The following is a 6,634-nucleotide window of genomic DNA, read 5'->3' as shown; positions in this document are numbered from 1 at the left end:
GTCCGGGTAAAGGCTTAGCTAGTGGATCAACAACATTATCGGCGGAGCCGACTTTGTCAAAAGACACTTCTCCTCTTTCCACAATCTCTCCGAGGATGTGGTACTTTCTCAATACTCGTTTGGATTTCTGATGAGACCTAGGCTCCTTTGCTTGACTTATAGCTCCCGTGTTGTCACACAACACCGGGACATGAGCAACTCCATTAGGAATGACGCCCAACTCTTGGACGAAATTCCTTATCCAAACACCCTCCCTTGCTGCATCTGATGCAGCAATGTATTCGGCCTCTGTGCTGGAATCCGTAATATTGTCTCGCTTGGAACTCTTCCAAGAGACAGCAGCACCATAGAGCATGAATACAAAACCAGAGGTTGACTTCGAGTCATCGATATCGCTAACCATATCTTAGTTGATTGCAACATTCCTACATCATTCCCAATGAGTAGAATGTCATCAACATACAATACCAGGAATGTCACAACACTCCCACTGACCCTCTTATACATATAGGGTTCCTCAGGATTCTTAGTAAATCAAACTATTTGATTATACTCTCGAATCTGAGGTTCCAACTCCTAGATGCCTTCTTAGACCACAAATAGATCTCTGAAGTTTGCATACCATATGCTCACTTCCGACAGATGTAAACCCTTCAGGTTGAGACATGTAAATCACTTTCTTAAAATCCCTATTAAGAAAGGCTGTCTTAACATCCATCTGCCATATCTCATAGTCATACCATGCAGCTATGGCTAGCAAAATCCTTATGGACTTGAACATTGCGACTGGGGAAAAGGTTTCCTCAAAGTCAACTCCTTGTCTTTGAGTATATCCTTTTGCCACCAATCGCGTCTTGAAGGTCAACACCTTCCCATCCTCCCCAAGTCCCTGTGGGAACAGTTCCCACAGGTGGATCCACAAGATCCTACACTTGGTTTGAATGCATGGAATTCAACTCAGATTCCATTGCTTCAAGTCACTTGGATGAATTGGCATCAGATAACGCTTCCTTGAAGGTCCTTGGATCACATCCATGGTTAGGCTCATCATGGCCCTCTTCAAGAAGCTGACCATACCTCATAGGTGGTCTCGAGACTTTCTCGTACCTGCTAGGAGCTTGTATCTCCTCTCTTGGCTCATCGGGTGTGGGTTCTATAATTGCGGGTTTCTCTCGAACTTCTTCGAGTTCTATCATCTCCCTTTTTCTATCCAATAGAAAATCCCTTTCCAAAAGGGTTGCATTCCTAGAAACAAACACCTTTGTTTCTTGGGGATGATAGAAATGATATCCAACTTAATTCCTTGGATATCCCACAAAGTAATATAAAATGGATCAACTATCCAATTTATCTCCCACTACCTGCTTCACATAAGCAGGGCTCCCCATATTCTAAGATGAGAATATTTGGGAGGCTTACCCATCCATATCTCATATGGTGTCTGCCTTTGAATGGACATTTAATGGAATATCTTTTAATTTTAAGTTATAGAGATCGTTTTCAAGTTCTCAAGTACCAATTAAACATTCATTCTTGTAAATGTTGCAAACACCTTTGCTAAATAAACAAGAATATCCATTTTTATCACAATAGAAATGGAAACAATGTTTTACACCAAACAGGTACAAACAAAACATCTCTTAAAATTAACTTAAAGTCATTGTTCAACAATAAGTAAACATCCTTAATAGCCTTGGTAGCAACTCTTGCTCCATTGCCCATCCTCAAGAAGGTCACACCTTCCTTAAGCTTCCTACTTCTTCCCATCACCTGTAACCCATTACAGAGATGTGAGTCACAACCGGTATCTAATACCCAAGAAGTAGAGTTAATTGAAATGTTTACTTAAATTTAGAACATACCGTTTCCAGAACACTTCTGGGCCAGATATTCCTTGCAATTTCGCTTCCAATGTCCAGGCTTCTTGCAGTGATGACAAACATCACCAGTCTTGTCAGCCTTAACTGGTCTGGCTGTCTCAACAGGATTCGGAGATTGCCTCAACAAGGGCACGTTCTTTTTGGGACGTTGGAAAGAACTCTTCTTTCCCTTCCCATGTGGATCAATCTTCGTACCAGATGAAGAACCCACATAAAGAACCAACTTCTCTTTCTTGATGGTGGATTCAAACGTAACAAGCATGTTTACCAACTCCTCAAGGGTCGGTTCCATCTTGTTCATGTTGTAATTCACCACAAAAGGATCAAATGAGCTAGGCAGCGATAACAGCAACACGTCGGTGGTCAACTCCGAAGGCAAGATCAGATCCATGCCAACGAGCTTGTCCACGAGCCCAATCACCTTTAGGCCATGCTCATGGACCGAGGTCCCATCTCGCATGCGCAAAGTGATCAGCTCCTTGACGGTAGCATGCCTAAGAGGACGCGTTTGTTCTCCAAAGAGCTCTTTGAGGTGCAAATGAATGTCAGCAGCATTCTTTGCACCCTCAAAACGCCTCTGCAGCTCATCGTTCATAGAAGTTAGCATATAACACCTGGCTATCAAGTCATGGTCACACCATTCCTTGTAAGCCTGCAATTCCTCGGGAGTGCAGTCAGTCGGAGCCTCAACAGGGGGCGACTGAGTCAATGTATATGTTACCCTTTCCGAATTCAAGACTATTTTCAAATTTCTTAGCCAAGTGAGGTAATTAGGTCCAGTTAATATGTGTTTGTCGAGTATTACAGATATCGAATTGCGCATCGAAGACATTGTTGATTTGTACTGAAAAGTAAAAACAGATAAATGTTGATGACTATTTTAAATATTTAGTAAGATATGAAGTTTGGACTTTTACTTCATAAATATTTGCTCCCACTGTTTTGACATCTTTCACTACCCTCTAGTGAAAACGGGAAACTCCTTTCCTCAGTAGGTACGTAAGGTCCAATTAGCGAATTGTGATCCCGAATAATATCAGCCAATCACAATTCCTAAAAGGTAGTTTCCAATTGCATCACAATGCAACCCTCTACGTAAACTTTTGTCTCACGTTTGATTAGGACCCAATAATATGACGTCGTTCATCTTCACGTGTCAAGCCTAACCCATCGATGTTGAACCTTAATGGACGGTCGCCATGAGTTCCCTCAATAATATGAGCCGAAATCATGGGAGTTCCACGTAGTTCACATCACAATGTCAATGGATGTCACAGCTTTCCGGCACCCAGGGCCCCCTCAATAATATGAGCCAAGCCCCGAGTACGGGTAGCGTTCATCATGCATCCATTGTCGATGGAAGACAAGGAAATTATAAACAAATTTATAATTCCTCTTTTCGGGCTTGATATTAATTTTGAATCTTATTCAAAATGAGGGTTTTTAATTTTGAAAGGTCTCATCATTAATTTTATTTTAAAAGCTCGCCATGTTTGATCGTATGTTTGCCGGATTCATGCAACTTTGTTATTATAATAATAATAACGCACATACTCATTATTTATAACATATCATGCATATATTATAAATAGAAAACAGTACAAGGATGATCAATTGCCCCAAAACTAATGGCCCGTGTGAGCCAAACACGGGCCTAGGTCCAATCCTAGGGTAAATGCACGGGATGCAATGCAACTAAATTATTACATTAGCATCCAATATTACATGTCTTCGATCTTCATAATAATCAAGGCCACCATCTTCCAATCTTGATCTTCCACTATTCTAATATTTACAATTAAATATCCATGGCACATAGGGGTACATCTCATGGGGTGGGAACGGGCCATAAACCAAGCCCACTTTAAATTGATAATTATTACAATCATACAACACAAATATCTTAGCATACACCTAGCAAATTGGGCTTGGGCTTTTGATCATCCTTCATGCATAATATCACATATCATACACCATCAATTAATTATGACTATAATTAATTGATCCAATATTATATATCTTGATCCAATCACTAACCGCCACAATTATAAATTAAATTAACAAAGTATACAAACACCTTTGTCTACTTTCAAATTAATTTATTTATAATCGAATTTCTTGTAAATCACCATTTACTATAAATAATTAAAGTCCTACTTCAATTATTTATTTTATGAGAAAATATGTGCAACAATTGTAAATTTAAACTTAAGGGCCCAAAAACCATTTTTCACCAAAAAATATTTTGGCCCATTTAAATTTCACAAATTATGTTGTCCATCCAATGGCCCAACATCTCAAGGCCCATGACACTAAGATTCACCAAAACACTTTTGGAAACCCTAGTCGTCATCGCCGTCGCCGGAGCTCCGTCGCCGGACTCCAGCCACAACAAAAAAATTTTTTTTTTTTTTTATTTAAAAACTGCATTTCGGGCAGCCCCTTGGCTGCCCCTCGGCTGCCCGAAATTTCGGGCAGCCCCCTCGGGCAGCCCCGAAAATTTTATTTATTTTTTTTTTGTTTGTAAAATTTTCGGCCTTGATGTATATCATGCAAAAATATTTCTCAAGCGGTTAGAAATCGATTTCAACATAATATTACGTAAATATTACACAAAAACCGTAACCATAGCTCGGATACCACTTGAAAGCGGACCGGTTACGGAGGCCGGAAACGCAACGGAAACGAAAAATATAATTTTTGGCATAAAAATTTCGGCCCCCATAATATATTTGTGTAATATTTGCAAAATCACAAAAATGAGTCTACAAGCTCCTCCTCCTTTCTCCTAAATCAAGCCCACCACAAGCTATGTAAAACCCCTCTTGATTTGCACTAGAAAATCAAGAGGATTTTTCAATGAGAAGAGAGTGTTCTCCAACAAATTGAAGAACACAAGATGAGAGAAAAATGAGAGAATATTGTCTCCAATATTTCGGCCACTTCAAAGAAAGAGGAGGGAAGATTAGCCTTGGGTGTGTCAAAAAGTGATCCCATGCTTTTTCAATATTTTATTCAAAAGTATTCCAAGCCTCTTCACTTCCCAAGCATGCAAAACCTAGCATACTTTGCATGTGGGCTTGTAACTATTACAAGGCCCATGGACTTTTAATTGTCCCAAACAATTTTGGGCCCAATTATACTTTACTTGATTTTACTCAAGCCCACTAGTTAAATAATTAATTCCAATTGGGCTCTACAAGGCCCATTGTAATTTAATTAATCCAACACTTGAATTAATTTAATTATTTGGACTCTACTAGGCCCACTAGTGTTTAATTAATTCAACACTTGAATTAATTTAATTTAGTCCATAATAATGTTTATGAAAATCACAATTTTCAAATACATTATTCACTTGGCCAAATTTTAATCTAGGAACACTTCCATAAATTAAAATTTATATTTCTCTCATAGAAGTCAAACTTCTATTTTATTTTTTTTTATTTATTTTTTTTTTTACGCTTATAAACACATTTATAAGCCGTTCAACACATTGAACTATTTTACTTCTCATCGGGATTTACAAAGCTAGTACTTGTGTGGCCCTCAATGGTTCATTGATACAACTAGCCGTGGGTTCACATCTCCATGTGATTCGGACTAAACATGTCCTTATTCGAGCATACCCCAATTGCTCCATTCTTACTTATCAACTCCTTGATAGTAAGAACGTCAGAACTCAAGTCTGATAGTACCCAACCAATCACGTTAAACGCCTAGCAGCATCGCTTACGTGATTCCCTAGGTATCACATGATAGTGCCTGCAAGAACCATTCAATTATGGTTAGCGTACAGTACGGTCCCTTCAACTCATATATCCCGATCGATTCGACAACTATTGGTCTATCGAGAGTTGTCAATGAATCGATACTATGTGTCATGTTGTGGTTGCATCGATGGTGTAATCTATGAAACCCCTTTCATAATTACCACCATATTCTGATCAGAGATTTCAACCCACACATACATGAAAAACACATAGGATATCCATACCCGTAGGTAAGCGGTGAATCCCCGGCTACAATGCATCGACTCCTATATGTTTCACCGTAACACCCAACCTTGCCACCTGATGACCCCATAAGAGTCGGTAAACAAGTCAAAGTGAAACGCTAGCATATAGAGTCTCAATGTTGTCCCGGGTCATAAGGACTAATGGTGTACAACCATAAACTAGGATTTTTCCACTCGATAAGTGAGAACCACTTGGAAAATCCTTTATAGAGGGTTGTTCAGTGCACTCTACCAGGAGCACCTATCTGCATGCTCGGACATCACAATGTCCCCTACCAATGAAACATGGTACTCACATCGCAGATACTAGTCTCTAACTCGAGCGGCCTTTATCCTTCTTAGTGGCGGCTGAATCGACTAGGAACGGTTTAGAATATACAGTATTCCAAATATGAGTTTCATGATACTCATCATATGAGCATCTCATATTCTTTCTACTATTTGTATATTCAAGGACTTTATCTATGCAACTAGCATGGGTATAAAGATAAAGATGCGCCAAATTAATAAATTGAAATATTATTAAAATAAAGATCGTTTATACAAAGAGTTTCATTGTGAACAGTCGGCCAACACTTGGCTCGACGGGCACCTACTCTAACAGATATCCCCCTCGAGCCCTCCCTTTTTAATTTTTTCTTTATCTGCTACATTGGCGATTACGCCTTTTCGTTCAAGACCCGGTCTCACCATAAACTTTTCGGAGATATTCCCTCTTCCGTCAAGGACTGGAAAC

The sequence above is a fragment of the Primulina eburnea genome, chromosome 7 (genome assembly GCF_022965805.1).
Source record: "Primulina eburnea isolate SZY01 chromosome 7, ASM2296580v1, whole genome shotgun sequence".
Classification (NCBI taxonomy): domain Eukaryota; kingdom Viridiplantae; phylum Streptophyta; class Magnoliopsida; order Lamiales; family Gesneriaceae; genus Primulina; species Primulina eburnea.
This window is presented reverse-complemented; position numbering follows the sequence as displayed.